This window comes from Thamnophis elegans, chromosome 9, assembly GCF_009769535.1.
Source record: "Thamnophis elegans isolate rThaEle1 chromosome 9, rThaEle1.pri, whole genome shotgun sequence".
NCBI lineage: Eukaryota > Metazoa > Chordata > Lepidosauria > Squamata > Colubridae > Thamnophis > Thamnophis elegans.
The window spans coordinates 47,154,276-47,177,361 of record NC_045549.1 but is presented as its reverse complement, the minus strand read 5'-3'; positions in this window follow the sequence as shown (position 1 = coordinate 47,177,361).

Genomic DNA, 23,086 nt, shown 5'->3' with positions numbered 1-23,086 from the left:
AAAGATATGAGGCACGAATCATCCAATATAGACAAAATCAGCAATTTCGATCAGACCAACGGCTTTTTTACCAAAGTCTTAATGTGAATGGTGACACCAAAAGTGAAAAACCAGAAAAGCAGGCCACAGTTGAATTCTGGAAAGAATTGTGGGAAAATGCAAAGGACTACAACAAGGAAGCAAAGTGGATACATGACTTCGAGAAAAGCATTGGCAACAAACAAATGCAAGTATTAGAAATAACAACTGAGATGATCAAAAATCGAGTTAAAAAGGTAAAGAATTGGACATCACCTGGAAAGGACCAATTACATGGTTTCTGGCTCAAATATCTGACCAGTTTACATGCAATATTGGCCAGGCAACTGAATGAAATTTTACAAAAGGGCCAAATTAATGAATGGTTGACAACTGGAAAAACATACTTGATTCAGAAAGATGCAACTAAAGGAACAGCACCTGAAAACTACAGACCAATAACATGCTTGCCAACAACCTTCAAATTACTCACAGGCATTATTGCAGATAACATGATGGATTATTTGGAAACAAACAACATCTTGCCAGTAGAGCAAAAAGGCAACAAAAGAAGGAGCAAGGGCACAAAAGATCAGCTTCTATTTGATAAAATGATATTAGAAAATTGTAAGAACAGAAAAACGAACTTGAATATGGTCTGGATTGATTACAAAAAGGCATTTGACTCACTGCCACATAGTTGGATCATAAAATGCTTAGAAACAACTGGCATTAGCAAAAATATTACATCCTTTACTGAAAAGGCGATGAAACAATGGAGAACTGAGTTGGCAGTAGGGAATGAGATCTACGGAATGGTTAATATCAAGCGAGGAATTTTCCAGGGTGATTCACTTTCACCTCTTCTCTTCATCATCACAATGATCCCACTATCAGTAATCTTTAAAAAAAAATGAAATTAGGCTACCAAACAGCCAAAGAAGCTGAAAAAATTTCGCATTTACTATATATGGATGATTTGAAACTCTATGGAAAGTCAGAAATAGAAATCCAATCATTGACAAACACAGTCCGAGTATTCAGCACCGATATTTCAATGCAGTTTGGCATGGAAAAATGCGCCACTGTATCCATAAAAAGGGGCAAAATCACTGCATGTGAGGGAATTGAAATGCCCAATGGCCAATTTATTAAATGCAAAGAAAATGAAGCCTACAAATACTTAGGCATTCTGCAGTTGGATAACATCAAGCATGGAGAAGTAAAAACTATTGTCAGGCGAGAGTACACCAACAGAGTTAGGAAAATTTTGAAATCTAAATTGAATGGTGGAAATACAATCAAGGCCATAAATACCTGGGCAATACCAGTTATAAGATACACAGCTGGTATAGTTAACTGGACACAAGCTGATTTGGACATTTTAGACCGAAAAACCAGGAAACTAATGACAATGCACTACAGTTTACATCCACGTGGTGATACTGATAGATTATACCTGCCGTGAAAATCAGATGGCAGAGGATTATTACAAGTAAATCAAACAGTTGAAGAAGAAAAACATGCACTGGCTGATTATTTAAAAGAAAGTCAAGAACATCTATTAATTGAAGTAAAGAACAAAAATCTACTGAAGGCCCTACAGACGAAACAAGAATACAGAAAAGATGTGATGAAATCAAGAATGAAGAGTTGGCAGAACAAAGCACTGCATGGCCAATTTCTGGAAAAAATAAAAGATAAAGTGGACAGTGAACAAACTTGGTTATGGTTAACAACAGGTACATTAAAGAAAGAAACAGAGTCACTAATCCTGGCTGCGCAAGAACAAGCTATCCGCACAAATGCCATTAAGGCCAAAATTGAAAAATCCTCTGATGATGCCAAATGCAGACTTTGCAAGGAAGCTGATGAAACTGTTGATCACATACTCAGCTGCTGTAAAAAAAATCGCGCAGACTGATTATAAATTGCGTCACAATTCAGTAGCACAAATGATCCATTGGAATTTGTGCAAAAATTATAATATTAAAATGGCAACAAACTGGTGGGAACATCAGCCTGAAAAAGTCACCGAAAATCAGATGGTCAAGATCTTGTGGGATTTCCGTATACAAACCGACAAAATACTGGCGCATAATACACCAGACATCACACTGGTTGAGAAAAATAAGGTCACAATCATAGACATCGCAATACCAGGTGATAGCAGGGTCGCCGAGAAGGAACATAAAAAAATCACAAAATACCAGGACTTAAAAATCGAAATTCAATGACTATGGTACAAACCAGCAGTGGTAATTCCAGTGGTAATTGGCACACTGGGTGCTATTCCAAAAGCAATGGAATTACATTTAAAACAGTTAAAAATTGACAAAATCACCATCAGTCAAATGCAAAAAGCCGCACTGCTTGGATCTGCACGCATATTATGAAAATACGTTACGACGTCCTAGGCCCCTGGGTGGGGCCCGACTAGTAACCAATGCCAAATCCGGCGAAACAACTGGACGCTGTGATACAATTGTATAATAATAGAAAATAATAATAATAATAATAATAATAATAATAATAATAATAATAATAATAATGAATTATTGATAATGATGAACAAAATAATATTAATTATTAATAAATAATTAATAAAATAATAATGATGAACAAAATAATAATGATGAACAAAAAACTACTGAAGGCCCAACAGACGAAACAAGAATACAGAAAAGATGTGATAAAATCAAGAATGGAGAGTTGGCAGAACAAAGCACTGCATGGCCAATTTCTGGAAATAATAAAAGATAAAGTGGACAGTGAACAAACTTGGTTATGGTTAACAATAGGTATGCATTAAAGAAAGAAACAGAGTCACTAATCCTGGCTGCGCAAGAACAAGCTATCCGCACAAATGCCATTAAGGCCAAAATTGAAAAATCCTCTGATGATGCCAAATGCAGACTTTGCAATGAAGCTGATGAAACTGTTGATCACATACTCAGCTACTGTAAAAAACTTGCGCAGACTGATTATAAATTGCGGCACAATTCAGTAGCACAAATGATCCATTGGAATTTGTGCAAAAATTATAATATTAAAACAGCAACAAACTGGTGGGAACATCAGCCTGAAAAAGTCACCGAAAATCAGATGGTCAAGATCTTGTGGGATTTCCGTATACAAACCGACAAAATACTGGCGCATAATACACCAGACATCACACTGGTTGAGAAAAATAAGGTCACAATCATAGACATCGCAATACCAGGTGATAGCAGGGTCGCTGAGAAGGAACATAAAAAAAATCACAAAATACCAGGACTTAAAAATCGAAATTCAATGACTATGGTACAAACCAGCAGTGGTAATTCCAGTGGTAATTGGCACACTGGGTGCTATTCCAAAAGCACTGGAATTACATTTAAAACAGTTAAAAATTGACAAAATCACCATCAGTCAAATGCAAAAAGCCGCACTGCTTGGATCTGCACGCATATTACGAAAATACGTTACGACGTCCTAGGCCCCTGGGTGAGGCCCGACTAGTAACCTTTGCCAAATCCGGCGAAACAACTGGCCACTGTGATACAATTGTATTGTAATAATAGCAATAATAATAATAATAAAAATAAGTTTATTTGAACATAAATTTAAAATAAAGAAAACAATTGGCCCACTAATGGGAGAAGATGTCAAAGAAATAATGGCAGTAGAGATGAAGCAGAACTGCTTAATTCATTCTTTGTATCTGTCTTCATGCATTCATCTCAATTTACCAAAAACAACTGTAAAAGGCAGACTAGGATTACAAATTAAAATAAGCAAGAAAATTGTAAGAGAATGCCTGTTCACTCTAGACAAGTTCAAATCACAGAGACTTGATGGATTACATCCCAGAGTTCTTAAGAATCTGGCAGATGTGATCTTTGAACCATTGAATCATATCTTTCAAAGATTTTAGAGCATTGGAGAACTACCAAAGGACTAGAAGAGCTGATGTTCCCATCTTCAAAAAATAAAATAAAAACAGATCCAGGAAACTATAGATCAGGGGTGTCAAACTCATGGCCCCTGGCCCAGATGCATTACACACTGGCCACACTTACATCCAATTTAGCGAAGGGGAAAAGTTGTGCCTGTGTGCCGATGTGAGTTTGACACCTCTGCTATAGACCAATCAGCCTGACATCAATATCTGGGAAGATACTGGAAAAGATAACCAAGCAACAGAACTGTGAACACTTAGAAGCAAGCAAAGTTATAACCACAAGCCAACATGGGTTTGTCAAAAACAGATCATGTCAAACAAATCTTATTTCAGTGCTTGATAGTGAATAAATTAGTGGACCAACAAAATTTAGTGGGCGTAGTATACCTGGATTTCAGTAAAACATTTAATAAAGTAGAACACAGCCTACTTCTTGATAACCTTAAAAATGTGGTATAGTCAGCATCACACCAAATGGACTTGTAACTGGATAATGAATCCCTCTCAATGTGTAGTCCTCCATGAAGCTACATCTACATGCAAGGAAGGAAGATGTGGGGTTTTGTTTTAGACTCGGTACTCTTCAACATGTTTCTAAACAATTTAGATGAAGGAATAAGAGAACTCATCAAATTTGCAAATAATACTGAACTGGGAAGAATAGCCAATACTCCAGAAGAAAGACAAATGGAACTCAACAGACTTGAACACTGAAACTTATCTAACAAAATGAAACTCAATGTAGGGTAAAGTAGGGTTTTACACTTAGGCAAGAAAAATCAAATGTACATGCATAGATTAGACCTGGCTCAATAGCAGTAACTGTGAGAGGCATCTTGGAGTCCTAGTGGACAATCATTTAAATATGCAGAATACTGCAGTTTTGGTCACCATATTATAAAAAATATGTTGAGACTCTGGAAACAGTGCACAAAAAAGCAACAAATATTATTAAAAAGGATAAATCATATGAAGAATGATTGCAGAAATTGGGTATTTCTAGTCTAGTGAAAAGAAGGACATGGGGAAATATGATACAATAGCAGCGTTCCAATATTTGAGTAGCTGCCACAAAGAAGAGGGAGCCAACCTCTTTTCAACAGAAGCCCAAAACAAAAAATAAAAGATGGAAATTAATCAAGGAGTGAAGCAACCCAAAACTAAGGAGAAATTTCTTAGCAGTGAGAACAATTAACGAGTGGAATGTCTTGTCTTCAAAACCTGTGGGTGCTCAATCACTGGAGGCTTTTAAGAAGAGACTGGATAGTCATTTGTCTGAATGGTATAAGGTTGTATTAGAAGACCACCAAGGTCCTTTCCAACTCTGCTATTCTAAGTTACTGAAGCTCTCTCTTTCATTCTTGAAAAATAAGGATGTGACTGGATTGTGACTGATATTTAAAACAGAATATGGAGAATATTTTTGCTTAACAAAACAAACAATGGACAAATCCCTGTTGAATTCTCACCAAAACATGTTCTTTTCTTGCTTGTTTTTCTTCCACCTGGGTTTGGCACTAAGGCACACACAAGAATGAGTTTGGTCACAATATACTGAATCACTATTCAGCTGTTGTATTATGGTCAAGGTTGTTTTGTTTTCTTTTAATGTACATAGCCACCTTCTGGTTTTAATCACCCTTACAGGTAGTCCTTGATTAATTGTATTTTGGGCACATGGCAGCCAGTTAACATTTATGAAGATGGGATCTTGATTCTTTTCTTAGTATGAAATGTTTTTGCAGGTTTCCACCATTTGCCAGTTTCATGACAAAAATGTCCACTTGGAACAATAGGTTGAGTTAAAGACCATGTGATTCACTTAACAATCATGCCTCATAGCCAAGGTGACTCACTTTATGATAATTGAAAAATGGACCTTAAATTGAGACCCTTCAATGTAGCAACTTAGAAATGAACTTGTGGGCTCCATTGCAGTCATAGGTCAAGGACTACCTGTACATAAAATTTTCCATGAATAAAGTGGCAGTGAATAATATGTTTCTTTCCTGCCTTTCGTATGTACTTATATCCATATACCCATTTCAAAATAATTTGCAAAGAATCAAGGGTATATTATTCTGTTTTGGAAAAAGAAGTCCCACTGAACCTAATAGGTCTGACCTCTGAATAAACTTGCATAGAGTTTGATGTTTTATTTTGGATCCATAGCAACATGTCCTACTCAGATCACATTGGAATGAGGGTGTGATATGATGCAAATGATCAGAGGAAAAAACTGTTTACAGAAATGCCTAAATTTAATTGATGCAATTTGGAAGACATTTCTTTAATCAAGTCCATTTCAGAATCTGAATAAGTGAATGCTTTCAGTATTACTTAAAGAATAAATTAATGGCTTATACCTGAAAGGCAGTATCTTTGTAAGGCCACTAAATGTATACAATGTGATGAAAGGTTGCAGGATTGCAACATATTGTAGTTCACAGCTCATATTTGTACCGACAACACATTACCAAATTTGATATCCAATTTCTAAACAGATACAGAAGGAAAGGCAATGGATTAAGCATGTATAAAAATATGGGATAACTATTTGGGCAGGCAGTGTGTCAATAACCTTGTCCCAATCATCAAGATAAAGAAACAATTGGAAAGGATTCTATTATAATGAACGTTGGTTTGACTCAGAGAAAAGACAATACTGAGCTGTTACAAAAAAGATATTTTGAGTCGAACAATTATCAACCCAACCCATATTTCTATAGCTTTCTTCCCCTCCCTCTTTGAAAGACAGAGTGGTGAGTTCCATTTGATCTACCTTTGTCTTTGGGGTTCTAACTGTTGCAAAAAAAATTAGGTATGCATATTGTTTGGAGAGGCAGGAGATGGAATCTTGATTCCTTTCACAGTTGATTGAACGTGGCATAAAGAAATTAAAGTTAGGTATCCATGGAAAATGAGGACATTTTTTCTATTCCATATTTACATTCATTAGAAATATTAATCTCTTAATGTGCTGTGTCATATAATATTGTTTAGCCTAGAGATATATATTTAACTTTTTATTTTTGCTGCTTCTTTGGACCATACAAACATAGAGCATGTCAAACATCTGACAAATCTAAAATATTTTCCTGATACACTATATATTTGGCATAGTAAACCACATGTTTTGTTGATCCTATTCTGATTTAGCCCAGTGTTTACATTTACACAACATTCAATGAGTTTACTCGGGCTCTCACTTTTGCTCAGGAGCTGAAATTACCATTTGTGGCATCAGAGACATAAAAACTAGGCCCTTCAAGTCCGCAATCAATTCTGCAGCCATTTCATTTGCTCCTACTCTACACAATATGCTATGGTACTTGAATTTCCTCACTTGTGTGTTGACTTTGGGATAGAATGTTAAATGGCTGCAGCTCTTTAGCTCTTTGTATTCCTTTTCTGTTTCTTTGAAGCTCAGATTTTTGTCAGCAATCCAATTGCTATTTTTGCATTAAGAGTCTTTTCTACTTTCCAATATAGAATTAAAAGTAATTCCTATTCTTATTCTTCTGAATGATCATTTTAGCTGTCTCACTTTTCCTATTTTCATTTTTTATTTATTTTTCTGGGCTCATTTTTTTAGCCCAACATGCTTAATCTTGTGACAACAGTTTCTAAACACCAAGAGATTATCAGATTGTACTGAATATTAGCTGTAATTGAGTAAAGTTAGGCATGGGTTGTGTCTTACTGTTCTGGATTAAACTTTATACAGAATAGTTAATGAAAAATATCCTATAGTTCTTTACAAAGTAATTTCTTTTAGTCCTGCAAATCTGTCTTATTTTTGCTAGCTTGTCTGGTAAATATTGTAGCTGTCAACATCTCAACAACAAAAATAAGGACATCATTCATGTTTCCTCATCATCCTCTGTTAATAGCAGTGGGACTTTGATCCGTCATTTCACAACTGTCTTCCAAGGCAATCCTAATTCAATGTGTCACTGAGATCTAATCTGGAGGTTAGCCAGCCATGTGCCAGAACATAAGTACTTGACATCAATGGCTTGAGCTTTAACTTGTCATGAAGATAATAAAAGTCAGTGACAAACTCACAGTAAAGATTGGAAATTGAAGCAAAGAAGATGATATCTCTAACCCAGGAAGGGATATTTTCACCTAATAATCTTGATCTGCATCAAAATACGTATTCTATAGGTTCAGTGCCAGCCAGACAAATATAGCATGTCAGATATAGATTTGAATTTATGCCAAATGTGTATAGGGAGGGCATCAGAAATAGGAATATGGTTTATGAAATTCTCTCTATATAGTATAATCCGCTTTTTTTCTTTCCTATGTTCCTGTATCTACTGAAATATGTCTTCTATTTCATAAGCCCTAAATAAGTAGAACTCTAAAAAAAAACAAAGCATTATTAAGTAGGACTGTATTTGTGTAATGATGTGAGAATAACCTTGAGGATAAGAGGAAGAGATACTGCCTGGGGAAACAATCAGACAAGAGAAAAGTGAGCCTGCAGTTGTTTAAGGATCAGAAAAAGAAATTTAGAAGAGTCTGCCGTAATAGATTAGGCAGTTACAAGTGTCATAGGTGCTTTGTATTTTGAGAGTTGCAAGAGTTGTGTTAATGGAGCCTTGCAATAAGGTAAAAAAATAGTTCATCTGGTTGTGTTTCCTGTCTGGTGTTTACATGGGAGGTCTGAAGCCATTCTTGCAAGTCTGAAAGTACAAACATCTCTCTGATACTTTTAATTGCCTGATCCATTAGCCTGGAACTTTCCTAAACTTTTTTCTCTGACCATATAGCAACGGTGGGCTCCCATTCCCTTGTCTGATTTTCCTAGAAGACATGCTGCTACCCCTTGTCCATCAAGGCCATTCTCACATACCATTACAGCTTGGAAGTATGAGAGCAGCTTCTTTAATCCCAAATCATCTAAATAATGCATGAGAATCTGCAAGAATACAAGAGCTGGCAAACCAGAAATGGCTCAGTTTCATTGTATATTTTAGAAAAAAATAATGATATCACTGTAATGCTATAACAGCCACACATATAAGATTTTTTGACCATTCCAACCTTTACCAAATCTAAAAATCATCTAAAGTAGCCCTTGAGCTTTCCTGAAGTGATGTATCATTGGACTTACTTCTTTAAAAGGTCCAAAGAAAAGTATCAGGAAATAAATTCAGTAAAATGTTTAATAACAAGGTCTGAATAGTAATCAATTTATTTACAAAGCATTTTTGATAACCATTGGACTATGATAACATTATTCCTAAAATACTGAACTTGGAGACTAACACTTATTAATTTTTATTTTAAAATTGTTGCTTGTTGCTACAGTTGCAGGCATTTTGATATTTTAACTTTGTCTTTATAAATTTTGTGTGTTTATATAAAGATGCATACAGAGAAACAGACATATAAACATCAGACATGCACACATTTTCTACTCACTGGATGGAAAATTGCTGACCATCAGTTTTCTGGAAAGGAAGTTGGGAGGACACAGCAATAGGGAAATTGTCCATTTAGTAGTGTGGCAGTCTGACATCTAGACTGAATATTTTTTTTAAGGTGTTGCCAAAGTTTTTTTCAATTTGGAGATGATTTTTTAAAGCCAATTTAGAGTCTATCTGGCATGAGCACCAGATAGGAGCAGCTTAAGGGTGTAGTAATGATATTCCCTTTAGAAAGACACTGCCTCCCAAAGAAACAATGCTGTACTGAACTTTTTAAGAAATTCAGTTATGTGACATGAATGCTTTCAAGAATTCTGCCTTACTTAGGAAAGTTGAAGGACAGACTAATGCATTCAAAGAGTAACATCAACGTTTGGTTATTTTAACATGACACAATAAAGGTTTGTATGCTGCGTTGAAGTTGCTGTTGTAGTTGGAAGAATATGCCTAAGGAACAAGAAAAGAAACACATGAAAAACTGAAATTGGGTAGTTCTGTTCTGCCGAAATATTTGACTAATTGGGAAAGAAAAAGAAAACTAAAACTTAGAAATAAAAACAAAAACATACTCTATAACTTATGCATAGGTAATTAATTATTAAAATTAACCATTTAACTTGTCCTTTGGAAAGATGTATTTCTCCCTGACTAGGAGAAGGAAAGTCAAGATCTGTGCTGTGTGGTAGACAAGTATAAATATTTATAGCTTATAAATAAACTATAAATAACTGGATGTGTGCAAATTGGCAGATCAAATCTCACCAGACTCAGGTTGGTAAAATAAGGACCCAGGTTGTTGGGGGCAAAAGGCTAACTCTGTAAACTACTTAGAAAGAGCTGTAAAAGCACTGTGAAATAGTATACAAGTCTGCTATTGCTATAATACAAATCAAATTAAGATACATTAAAAACTGATGTGCAAAACAGACTTGTGCTGATTTGTATAATCCAATGATGCCTGACAATCTACACCAGTTTGCTGGTTGATATGTTTCATGCACCACATTGGATGCACTTCTATAAAAGCAGCTAACTTATTACCAGTATCTGCTGATGCTAATAAAACATTGCCCATAGTACTAGCGGTGCCTATATAATGAATTTGCCAACCATAATAGCTTTGTATAGTATTAGGTTATCAGACTGTTATGAAACATGTTTGTATGTTTTCAAAAGTGTGGTTGATGTTATGAAAAATATCAACTTCAAATACATTTCAGGTTTTCTTATTTTCAAAGGATACATTACAAAAATGCAGAATGAGAAACTTCGGAATGATGTTTAGGATTGGATTGGATTATAGTAAAAGAATTAAAGCATTCCAAGTGTCAGTCCTGATACAAATGAAATCATTATGGCTTTCTGTTTTTGGGAAACATAATATCCAAGAAATAGTTGCATGTCTTCTGTAAATAGAGCACAATGTGGAAAAACAGTAAGGAACTAGCTCAGAGATAGATTTGGTCTCAGAATCATAGATATGATTTTTAAAAGCAATTCAAAAATTAAAATAACCACACAGTAATATTAAAGTGGATAACTAAAGCATATAAATTCCAGGGATAATAGCAAAGCTCTACTTGGAGGTTAAAAATGTCAGTAAATGTGTGTCTAGTGTATTCTTCTATCACTGAGATAACAGAGCAGACAGTATAAGATGTATGGTATAAGATGTATGGAAGACTTGATAAAAACTTCTTTTAAAATAACAGCAACAAATCTACAGAGAACATTAGACACCAGATAGCTAAAGTACAGTTTGAAATCTTCAGCAACTAAAAAACAAGATTTAAATACTTCTCCTCAAAGGAGTTCAAGGTGCATTTAGTAATTTCATAAATACGCATGTTAGGTCAAATAAATTCATGTTTAATTTTACTGAGAATGAGCATTCTATCCATTTTACATGGTGGTGATGATGATAACAACAATGATGATGCTGATAGATGGATCTATAGTTCTAGTCTCTTCTAAGATATTGTTATTTGTACTATTACTACTAGTCATCATCACAAAGCAATTTAAAATATGGGTTTTATAAATTAAAAACAAAATGCATAGGAAAGGAATGGATTTAGCAGTGGTGGGATACAAACAGTATGTCCCAGTACGGTGCCTGCTGGGAGCACAAGGTACCATTCCATTATGGTGCTCCGGAGGGCCCACTCGCTCTCCTTACTGTTATTTGAGCCTATCAGGGTATTTGCGCATGCACACGGAGTGTACAGCAGCTGTGCAACACTCCGCCGAGCAGCTGGAGCATCATGGGCAGTGGGTATGTAAGTGCGTGCTGCATGTGGTGGGCGCCCGGCCCCATTGCAGCGTATCGGTTGCAACAGGATCCGGAACCCACCACTAGGATTTAGCTGTGAAAAAGAAGGGGACAATCCCAAGGCATTCCTATATTTCCTTTGACAGTTCATATAATTCTGCTATATCACATAACTTGTATTGAAACTGTTTAATGACAAACAATTTACATGGCAAACTGTAGGTGGTAGCTGTAAAGTTCTGTAAAGCTGAGCTCCTGTCATTGGGACTTCATAGGTGCAACCATGAATTCTTTGTAACAATGTAAGTAGTTAGTTATTGCTTTCTTTTGAGATGCTTATTCAACTTTCATGTCCAATCTAGAATTTGGTGATTTCCTAACCAATTCCATCTAAGTAGTTTTCAGCTCTAATCATAATGAGATGTTTCAAGATCAATCACCGTTATTTTAATTGAGATTGGTCATTTTTAAAATTCAGCTAACCAAAAGAAATTAATTGACAGATTATTCAGTTAATTATTATTTCCTTTTTTAGTTTAAAAAAAAAGAAATAGTATTATTTCTTTGGGTTCAAATTATATTGAATCCAAATAAAGAACATTATTTCTTAAAAACAGAAAACAACTTTGAAAAAGGGTGTGTATACACACACACATAAGCATATAAAACACCATGCAATTAGGGACATCTCCACCACATCACAATGATGCCAAATGACAATGCTTATATGATATCATATGTATCATAAATGCTATCGTATGTATCATGTAAACATTTGCATTTGTATTTGTGTCCTAACATCTGATGCAAGTTCAGAAGTTGTAACATTTCCATGATTATATAATTACATATATTTAATAATTATCTCATCTCCTGTCCCACATGGATATTCACATATAATAATGCTGCTGCTTATATCACAACTACCAGAAACTTGCATAAACTCGCTATCAAAATTCTAACTGAGAGATGCAGATCAGATATTTTGTATATTATCATGTCAACAACACTTCCTTCCAACATGCCTCCTCTTTCTTCCTATTTTTTTTTAATTCGTCAAACAAAAATTACATAATTCTAACAAAGAAAATAAGAAAATCAAAAATGACAGGAATGATAGTCATGTCAATGCACTTATACATGCTGCCTTAGAGACCCCTTAAATATGAAGTGAGGTCCACAGAAGTTAAATTAGAATTAAAACTGTGAAAGTTAATGGCTGAGACAACTGAATCATGATATGATATTCAGACTTTGACAATTTTTTTTACAATCAAGTTTAGAGCAGTTTGCATTAAATTTAAAGTGATTGTTATATGTTACATTATGGTTAATACTAAAAAGTCATTTACAGATGAAGGGTTATTATGTAGAATTTTGCATGCAATTCCTAAGTGTTATGATTATAAGTATTTGTTCATAACAATTGAAACCACAACTGCCAACTCTTTAGCTAACGTTGGCCTTCATACACATTGAATTCTTCCAAGAAGGGAGATGTTGTAATGTATCATCAAAGTATATGTGCAAATCCAAGCAGTGCAATCTTTTGCAATTTCCAGATGAAAAAATTGTGAAAGATTTTTTAAATTCTGTCCAAGGTATCAAAGGCGGTTTACGCCATCATTTTTCAACTTCATTTTTCATGTCTGTTTTGGTTTTTTTTGTTATCATTGTTATTGTTGTTTATGACAGAACAACCATGGCACAAGAGAAGCGAGCACTCCGCAAAGCCAGAGCTGCAAATGCTGCAACAATGGTGCCCATACATGTCTGCCTGACATGTGGTAGAACATTTCATGCCCTTATATGCCTTACTAGCCACCTGTGGAAACATCATGGACATCGCGCAACCTGTTAGATGTTAAGATCCTCTTCAAACACGATGGACAAACATCATCGTCATTGTTGTTGTTGTTGTTGTTGTTATTGTTGTTGTTGGAGACATACTCCAAAGTACCAATCTTCTCATTTATGTTTTATCCCCCCCTCCTTTATATTGTCTAATTTTATATCTGATTAAAGAATGTACTATTTGGAGTTTAATCTTACTACGGCTATAACATTTGGCATTAATTTTACAAGGGTTTGTAAAGGCAGTTTGGATGCTCACTTTGATGAATTCTGCAAATGTTGATGCATCACTTTTACAAGAATGAGAACTATCTTTTATTCTGTCCTATGTGAGACAAGTTGACTGTTGAGGAGCATACTGAAATGATACAGTAACTAGTACCATATTTAGAAGTTATTTTTTCATTACCAGGTTTGCAACCAGCATATGGCCAAAACTTTCTTCAAACTAAGGATGAAAGCACATACCTATCTTTACAATATTTAGTACAGATGTGCTTAAATTGCATTAGATCAGTATATGAAATCCTGGAAATAAATGAAACTATAGTGCATCTTTATCATTTTTTACAATTAACAAAATGCCATCTTTATCATTCCATAGGGAAAAAAATATGCAAAAAAAAAACAAAACAAAAAAAAACCCTGTTGTGATACCCACCCCAGTGGTAAAGCTCCTGGTGTAGTTTGGTAATGGCAATATTTCACCCTATTTGGTATAATTGTTAATGTGTTAGGTGACCTTAACCTCTAAGAGAGCCTAAATTCTAGTCCTTACTTAGCAAGAAAGCCAGGTGGTGATTTTGGGCTAGTCACTATCCCTCAGCCCTAGGAGGGAAGCAATGGCAAACCACTTCTAAAAAACCTTGCCAAGAAAATTGCAGGGATTTGTCCAGGCAGTCTCTGATAATTGGACAGGACTGAATAGAAGAAGAAGAAAAAAAGTCTACATTTGAGAATAGAGTTCTATTTACTGTTTTGTTCTATAAAATGGTAATGGTTTAAACCAAATCTGGTCAGGACAGCTTGTACTTAATTTACAGATAATTGTCATAATGTTGATAAGCAACAGGATTTCGTTACTCTTTTGTTAGCTGGGGATAAAATTAAGCATTTCAAGAGGCCAACCTTCACCCTTTCCTCCTAATTCTGAATACAACAATAACTGCTGCAAATGCTCATCACACAAAATCTTGGTCTCAACAGAATGATAAAATTGATGAATGCTATTTATACCTGCATAGCTACCTTATGCTTTATGAATGCAGTAGGAGGAACAATGATGCCATGGGCATCTGGAAGTCAATGCACAAGTAAAATGAATTATATTACATGTGTCAAGTATATAATTTGCACGATGATGTGATGGTGCAGATAACACCATTAGCCACCTTTCCATCATAGATGACCATGTATGACCATGTATGTCATTTCTTACATTAAGGCAGCATGCTATTGTTTAGAGTCATGGGGAAATAATTTGGACTTTTGTCTTGACATTTTTCTGGGACATTATTCTTTTGATTCCTTAACTGGATATTGAAGCAAAATGGTTAGTATGATCATTGCTAGTCTATGGATAACTCTGATCTACTATAATAGCAAAGTCACTATCACAACTGCTTCATTTTTTCCTAATTGTCATATATCAGGAGAGAGGGAGGGATGGAAGAGAGAAAGAGGGAGCATTTTGAAAGAAGTAGGAAAGATTCAAAGTGGCAGAAAAAAGAAGTATGGTGGTAAGGGCAAACAGACTTGAAACACACTTGAAAAAAGTAGAATAGTTCTATCTTGTATTTAACATTGTTTCTTCAACCCTTCTTTGTGATCCATTCTGCTGCTCTTTCTTTGGGATCTGAAGAAATATATTCTAAAATGTGGTTTGCAGTAAAATGTTGTGATGTGAAAGATTTCTGTTTACTGTCAAAGGAATCAAACATTAATCTTCCATTTCCTTTTTTCCATTCCTAGAAAAGCAAGCAGTCTAAAGCCACTGAAAATGCTATTCAAGAATTTATTCTCAACTGATTTTATTTATTTCTGCAATGCTTATTTCTTTCTTGATTCATTGCATTTAAATCATACCTTTCCTTGAGATGAAACAGCTTCAAAGCATTGTATCTACAATCCACCTTTATTTTATTTTCAAAACAAGTTTGTGAGTTACATTGAGCTGATAGGGAATGGCTGGTCCAAAGTTATCATATGAGGTTTCATGGTGGCATTGAATCTATTTCTTCAAACCTCCATATTATTTCTCTCCCCCGCCCCTCATTCCTTGTACATAGTTGGTGTTGAGTTGAGTTCATAAATATCAGCAGAAATGTCTAGCTATCAGGAATAAATCAAATACTAACTTCTGCACATACTTCTACATTATGAATTTATAACAAGTTTTTTTTTTTAAAAAAAAGGTTGTATAATACTGAAAGTCAGAAGAAAAACTTTCCCAGAGTCTCAGTTTTTGATTAAGCTTTGAAATTTACATGTGAAAATGATGGAAAATGTCTACTAAAATCTTGGAAAACAATAAACTTTGGAAAATACTTATGGAAATTAATTGACAATCTGCAAACCCAACATATGTAAATAGTTTCGTGATATATAGCCATGATGGCAAACCTATGGCACGTGTGCCACAGGTGGCATACAGAGGCCTCTCTGTTGGTATGTAAGCCACCCAGCTGAGCTCCACCAAGCATGTGTGTGCTGGCCAGCTGATTTTTGGCTCTCTGAAAAAAACTATACAAACCATCGAGAATATAACTATACACATCCAACAGGTACAGGAAGTGCTTCACAGGAGCAGATAGAGGTAAATTCTACAGAGGCAGGAAATGCATCACTGAACCATGGAGATGAATGATAGAGAGGAATAAAGCTGCATACAAGGCCCTACATAACACCTGTAACAGCTTAGCTATGCAGGGGAACTGTGTGTGTGTGTGTGTGTCCCATGCCCCTTCTTTGGTCCCAGGAGGCCTTCTAGGCCCAAAACCGGGTGCTGGGGGGGCTGCACACGCCTGCACATTGTATTGTGGGCACACACTCGCACAATGTTGTGTGCATGCATGCACTTTCAACACACAAGGACAAAAAGGTTAGCCATCACTGAGATATAGGATATGCATGTTTGTTATATTATGCAAAATTTATGACATTTATTCCTGGATTTTCTGTCACCCTCAATTCTATTTCCAGAACTGATACAGACAGAATAATTTAAGAAATGCATTTGATTTATATCATGGAGGAACAGATCACATATAATAGTTTCATACCTTCTTGTCAAGATTACTCTATTTAATGTGAAGAATAGTCCTAATTAGCTAGGTTTCTCCTTATTCAAGCATGCTCTAAGGCAGGGGCGTCAAACTTGTGTCATCATGTTATTGTCAAATGACGTATCATGACTTCCCCTCCTTCATTAAACTAGAGGTGGGCGTGGCCAGCGCATGACCCATCTGGCTCACGGGCCTCAAGTTTGATATCCCTTCTTTAAAGCCTGCTTTAAAATAGGGATCCTGTGACAGCATGAAGATTTAGTTGTTAAGACATCAGGCTGTAAAATGGAAGACTCTGAGTTCTGCTCCTGCTTAAGCACAAAGTTGCTTAGGTGATTCTGGACCAGGCATTATCTGTAAGCACTAGGAATAACTCTGTGGAAAACTTCTGAAAATGTTACTATCTTTATCATACTTATTCAATATTTACCTGTTTCAATCATGTAGTTGTAATTGAATTGAATCTAAATTTAGCCAAAATTAGTATAAATCCATTAAACTTATAGATAAGGTGGCCATGATCTACCTAAAATTCATTGAGTTGAGTAAGTCTCTTTAGGTTTGGATTCAAATCATAACATTCCCATATAAAAATATTTATGCACAAAATTTTAAAAAAAATTCTTACCTTGAAACAAAAGAGAATCACCCTCACCATAAATTTTAATGAACAATTTATATATTCAAAGTAACTCATTTCATAACAAGACATACATTCTGCTGGAAGAAATAGAGGCAAGAAGTAATTATGCAATAGATAGTGATTGTTTTATTAAGAGCAAGTTTAGAGATGACATCACAAACAGAGAAGGTTTTTAAGAGGACCTGCAAGTACGTTCTATTCTGAAGTGCTGATGGGGAGAGCAATAAAGACTATTACTGAAACTATCACTTTGATTCCAACACAAGATCTTGTCTTAATGATTATAACACACATTTTTACATCTGTAATCAATTATGTCAAATAATGGCCTTTGAAAAGCAAACATTTAAGAAATGCCACAACTAATGATGACATTTTATGGTGACCCGAATGCTACCCTGTTTGATTTTAAGATTGTTTGATGTTAAAATATGTAAGAAAATTCATATCCAGTATCTTTCTATTTAAAGGTTTATGCAACATCCAGGTAAAGAAGAATAAGATACCTTAAAGATGCTTATCTTTATTTTGCAACATGGACAACTCTTGATTGCAGTTTTCATAAAACTGGACTGAATGATTGAATTTAGTCTTGCCCGCTGAACTACATACCTCCAAACTTTTGCAGAGTTCCCACCATGCAAGGGTTCCATAACCCTTTAAAAACATGGCTTTGCTATGAAGCCTGAGGTTAGGCCACAGTGGTGGGATTCAGCCAGTTCGCACCACTTCGGGAGAACCGGTTGTTAACATTCTGAGCAGTTTGGTGAACTGGTTATTGGAAGAAATCATTAGGGCAGAGAACCGGTTGTTAAATTATTTGAATCCCACCATTGTATGTTGGGCTAGAGTTACGCTGTATGTTGAACATCTGGCAATATTTTATAAAATACTGGATATTTTTTTCTCCTGTGCTCTGCTTGAGGGATCCAAGCATGGGTTAACTTTGTCCATTAGGCTAGAGACTGAGTTATGCAAATTGCTGGCCATGCCTCCTCTGACTGGACTGGTTCAGTTTTGTAACTCAGTCCAGCCTAAAGAGACACAAAATAAGTCTCTCTAGGTTACTAGACAAATTCATCATTATTATTTTCACAAATTCATGATTATTATTTCACAAATTCATCATTATTATTTCAGCTTGGTTACTTAACCAATTCATCATTATTATTTCGGCTGCTTGCTAGACAAATTCATCATTATTATTTCAGCTTGGATTCCACCTCACCGGATTGAGTTCCCTTCAGGGTAAATAACTCTGCAAGGGGTTCATTTCTCCTCGGTTACAGTGACGAGTGGATTTTGGCATTCCAAGAGCCTTCGGGGCCACTGCCATATCTAGGGGACTGGATGCAGAGTTATAGCGTAGGAGTCAACGTCCTAGAAATGTGAATTCTGCCAGGGATTTAGCCACCTCTCAGGATGGCCCCCCTCTCCCTTGCCTTTCATCTACAGCGAAGGGTCTGTTTTAGGGAAGGAAGGTGAGATTTTGGATTTGGAATTATCGGATGATGAAGGGCTGGTTCAGGATAATGTTCCCTTCTCAGGCTTTTTCAAACCAGCCCTATTCAAATCTCTTCTTTACAAAGCCAAGGCCACCTCCAATTTGGGGGAGCAACCACCCAGGCGAGCACCAATGTGGAACGCTTGTTCACTGAACAGGTACAAGAAGAGGAAGCTATTCCATCACTCAAATTGTTTCTGGACATAATCCAGAAACAGTGGGCCCAGCCCACTGCAGTTTCGCCCCCTCGGAATTGGACGCCATTTTACAGTTTCCCATTGTTGACCCACCAATAGCGGCCTTGGCTTCCCTGACCTTATTCCATCTGAGATTTCAGAGGGATTGAAGGCAGAGGACCGCAAGGTGGAGCTCGTTATTCACAAAATGCACCAGGCGGCTCTCTGGGCATTGCATGCCACTACAGCGGCCTCATTCTTCAATAGAACTTCCTTGGTTTGGTTAAGACAGCTACAGGAGAGGTTAGGTGCAGAGGACCTGCGTCTTCATCAGGATGTGGTCAAACTAGTGGCGGCTTTGGAATTCTTCTCAGATGCCACACTCAATGCGGCCAAGTTTGCGTCCTGAGCTGTGGCATCCAACATAGCTTCTTGTCGCCTGTTATGGCTATGCCATTGGCAGGCGAATGTACGATCCAAATGACGCCTTGCCTCCACCCCTTCAAGGGCGGTTCCCTATTTGGTGCAGCGCTGGATCCTATACTGATTGAAATGAGGGACAAACGAAAGGTGCTGCCTTCGACCGGTAGGCACATGGATCCTTGAAGGATCCTCGAAGGCAGTCCTTTCATTTTGGGGAGTCGGGGTACTCTTCCCTCCCCTCCACCCCCCCTATCTAATAGATCTTTTTTCCAGTCCCAGGACAGGTTTCAGGACAGGTCCAACACTAGGGACAGAGGTAGGAACCAGCACCAACAACAGGCCCAGGCCCGGTGGCCCTTTCATGGTGCCAACAACCAGTCCTTTTGTAGGTACTGGGACTCGCTAGAGGTTGGCCCTATTAGCGGACACTTAACTACCTTCATTCACCAATGGAAAGCCACAGCCTCCGATGCCTGGGCTCTTCAGACTGTGAGGCTGGACCTCACTTTGGAGTTCCTGGCCATTCCCCTGAGATGTTTCATCAAATATCCGGTACCCAGGTGCCAGGTAAAGCGGCGCCTGATGAACACGGAAAACCACCATCTCATTTCCATCAGAGCAATAGAACAGGTGCCAAGGGGACAGGAGGGTCTAGGTTTCTACTCCATACTCTTCCTAGTTCCTAAGGCCTTGGGAGGATGGCGGGCCATCCTAGACTTTTTTTTTGTATAAAATATTTTATTCAATTTTCACATTCCATTTGCAATCATTTATATACAGGGTATTTACTATAAGAAAAGAAAAAAAAGAAAAAGGGAATAAAACGAACAAATAAAAAGGAAACACAACTCATCATTCACAACCCCACCTAACCCTTGCATCCTCCATACACCCCATCTACCCCCTCCAACTTTCCTTTCTCCCTCTAACACTCCCCTCCTACTTCCCTTTCCCCTCAAGCCTTCCTTCTCCCCTTACTCCCCACACACCCTCCTTACATTCCCCTTACTCCTTACATTCCCCTTACTCCTTCCTTACTCCTCCCTCTTCCTTCCCTCTACCTCCCTCCTTGGTGTATGCCTTTATTCGAGTATTGTTTGATCTGATAAAAGTAAAGTGAACCAAGGAAAATAATAATAATAATAATAATAATAATAATAATAATAATAATAATAATAATAATAATAATAAAAAGAACCACCGTATATAAATACATTCTTGTTCTTATTAAAACTATATTAACACCCCCCCACCCCACCCCCCACAATCCCCATCCCTAATCCTCCCGACTTCCCAGGGCCCACACCTGGCACTACCTTCTATCTAAAATATCTTGTATACATATGGATTAAAAAATAAAAGTAATATATCAAAAAAAAAAAGAAAAGCAGAGAAAGAAAAAAAAAAGGAAAAAAAGAAAAGAGAAAAGAGAAAAAAGAAAAAAAAGAAACCACTCTTTGTGTTGATCTCAGCCCCCCATCTTTATCTATGCTTAAATAGTATAAATCATTCTATCTATATTTTATTCTCATCTCTTACTTCTTTGCTATTTACCCCGACCTTCTGTAGGCTCTCCCGTTCCCTTCCTAAACCTCATGATCCCTTCCAATAAGATTTAAGCAACGTGGTTCATGCCATATATTCAAATATAACTTTACAGACAAGTAATCAAACTTTCCCTTCTAGTAAAATTTAAACAACGTAAGTGATCTTTCTTTACCCCTTTTTCAAACAGTAATTCAAAATAATCTAACCAGATTTCCCCTTCTTAGTAAAGTTAAGCAGCGTAGATCAGATATTACTTTACACAGGAATCAATTTCTATCTTAAGATAATTCCAACCGACTTCCCCTTCTAATAGAATTTAAATAACTTAGTTCATTCCACATGTATTTTACCCTCATCCCCCACTTGTCTGATATTTACCACTATCAAATTTATACTACCATTTGTTTAAAATATAACTCAGAGCGATTTGTAGCATAAATCATTCCACATATTCCAATAATACTTTCAGCAAGAGTCAGTTAACCTTCTATTTTAAGGTAGTCGCTTCTAACAAAGTTTAAACAACATAAATCATTCCGCATTCTTTTTACAGTTATCTTAAGATAATCCCAAGCGGCTTCCTATTCTAATAAGCTTTAAACAACATAAATTTTGCCCTCTTCCCTTGCTTGTCTGGTATTTACCTCAAATAACGTAGTTCATTCCACATGCATTTTACCCTCATCTCTTGCTTGTCTAATATTTACCACTATCAAATTTATACTAGCGTTTATTTGAAATGTAACTCAAAACTATTACAACCAACTTTCCCTTCAAATAAAAGTTAAATAGCATGGATCATATTCAAATAATACTTTCAGCAGGAGTCAGTTAACCTTCTATTTTAAAATAGTCCCATCTAACAAAGTTTAAACAACATAAATCATTCCGCATTCTTTTAACCACTATCAAATTTATGCTAACGTTACTTTAGAATCTAGCTCAAAGTAGTTTCACCCAGCTTTCCCTTCTGATAAAAATTAGTCCACTTTTTCTACCGGAGAGAGGTCTCAAACCCCCATTCAGTCCTCAACTTTAGGAAGTCTTTTGAAGTATCTAAATTCTCGATCTGCGTTCTTCTGCTTCTCCGAGGGAGGAGGGGCTACCCCCTCCATCTTGCAGCCGCATGGCCAGCCGTTTGCTTTCTCCTTCCGCTTGTCTCTCCTCTCTTCCAAGCGCATCAGGAAGTCCCGCCTTCAGAATCCTACAATAGAAATCTTGAGCCTCTGAAACAGAGTTAAGACGAAATCTTTGATTCTCAAATGTAACCGTGATGCCGGCAGGGGCCTCCCATCTGTATCGAATCTGTTGACTCCTAAGCTCTTTAGTTAAAAAGGTGTAGTCCCTTCTTGCTTTCAACATCTGGGAAGGTATATCTTTGAAGACAATCACGTCCTGGTCATCAACTCGGAGACTGTTATTATGAAACTTTTGCACAATCGCGTTTCTAGATTCTTTTGTAGAGAAATGTATAATTATATCCCTCGGGAGCTGTCGCTGTTCCGCTATCAATGAGTTCTGGCGATAGATTTTCCGAATCTGCCAATCAAAGTTAAGTCCCGGGCTTCCCAGCGCATGGCTGAAGGCTTCAGCAAAGGTCTGTTTCAAATTCTCTTGCTCCTTTTCACGGAATCCTCTGACTCTTATTGAAAATGCCTTCCTATCAAAATTTAGCATCATAAGCTGTTCTTCGTTATTTCTAATTTTTTCTTGTAAAATTTGAATATTGGTAGTCAAATCAAAATTAGCCTTCTCCAGACTTTCCAATTTGTTCTCTATTTCAGCAGAGTAATCCGACAGGGCAGACACGGCTGCAAACGTATTCGCCTTCATTTGATTAACTTTAGATTTTAGATCATCATAAAGTTGCAATACAAATTCCTTAAGTTCTTGCTTAAAGGCATCAAAGATTTTAAAGAGATATTCCTGTGTTAAAACTTCTCCAGTAGAGGGCGTAGGAGACAAAGGCTGTATTTCCAA